The sequence below is a fragment of the Mustela putorius genome, unplaced genomic scaffold (genome assembly GCF_011764305.1).
Source record: "Mustela putorius furo isolate JIRA1106 unplaced genomic scaffold, ASM1176430v1.1 tig00537225_pilon_pilon_pilon, whole genome shotgun sequence".
Taxonomy (NCBI): Eukaryota; Metazoa; Chordata; class Mammalia; order Carnivora; family Mustelidae; genus Mustela; species Mustela putorius.
This window is the reverse complement of record NW_025422366.1, coordinates 33223-34804: the sequence shown is the minus strand read 5'-3', so window position 1 is coordinate 34804 and position 1582 is coordinate 33223.

Below are 1582 nucleotides of genomic sequence, written 5' to 3'. Positions count from 1 at the left end.
CATAGCCTATAATCATATTCATTTTACCTACGGAAAAAGCTGAGTTAAAAGGTAAATGCCCAAACTAACATAGTTAATAGCATCTATTTTGGAGTTTTAGCTTTTGGAAAGAATGTTAGTTGTAGAGAAATGTTAGTTTAGTTGAGAAGAAATAGGATTTCTCTCATGAATCAAGAAAAATAATAAAACTCTTTATAAGAATACATGTTTCTATGAAGAGATAATTGATATAAGAAATATAAATGGTCAATAGCTATTTGAAAAGTATGCTCTGTATCTATAATAATTCTGGGCTAAGTGCTCCTCTTGGCACGAACTGCTTCAAGCTTCCTCTGATTTGTCTGTTACCCCTCACCGTTGTCTATAATGAACATGTTAATATTGTTTAAATCCACAAAGGTGATCAGATAGACCAGATAAAATGTCTAGAAAGTACTAGAGTAAGAGGGGCCTTTTAATTTCTTCTATACAATCAAGAAGAAACATATTGAATTTATTTTTACTGTGTGTACTCTAATCACTTTTGGACACTGGTGGATGAAAATGAAAATAGTCTCTAGGTGCTGCAGGTTATACCAAAGAAAAAACAGCTTATGCGTATTTTTCTCACCTAATACTTGCTTTAAAAGTTGTTATATTTTGGGGCACCTGGGTGGCTCAGGGGGGTGTAATGCCTCTGTCTTCCTCGGCTAGGGCATGGTCCCAGGCCCTGGGATTGAGCCCCACATCAGGCTCTATGCTCAGTAATGGAGCCTGCTTCCCCCTTCATCCCCTCTCTCTCTGCCTGCCTCTCTGTCTACTTGTAATCTCTGTCAAATAAATAAATAAAATCTTTTAAAAAAAAGATTGTTAATATTATTGTAGTTGAATTATGAAAGACAAATATTATTGCTAAATTAAGTATATTAATAGCCAATATTAATAATACTGTTATAATTTTTAAATTTTCAAACATGTCTTTAGGTAGAGAGTTAAAATTTCCAGATTCCCAAGAGTGTAATTGAAAAATCAAATGACTTAAAGCAGAACTCAGCAAGAGAATCAAAACTAAACTAAGGGGAAAAAGAAGGACGAAAGAAAGAAAACTGAAGACAATTCCCTATTTTTGCTTATTGAGCTACTAGGTTTCAAGTGGTATGAAAACTAATCTCCCTGTTTCTTAACTGTGTTTCCCCTCCTCCTCACCCTGAATACCCACTTAACTTACTTAACTGACCTGAGCCTAAACTTTCACACTGACATTATCTAATCCTCCAATAATACCCCCAAGAATAGGTAGTTTTTTTACTCTGACACTGACTCCCCCAGTGTCAACCTGGTAGAAGTCTCAGAGCAGAGAATAAGTGGTGACTGTGGTGCCACACTCAATGTTTTCTGACTCTAGTCCTTCTCCAACTTTAGTACCATTCTGCATTTCCTTCTATTCATTTCCAAAAGCATAATTCCATCCCCATGGTAACTATTGACTGTTAAAAACTTTTGAGAGATTTTCTTTCCACATTTTCTATCAGTTTTTTTTTGCCTGACCTTAATTATGAACATCAATTTTCTCCATGTGTTTGGAAAATTTCTGGTTAATTAT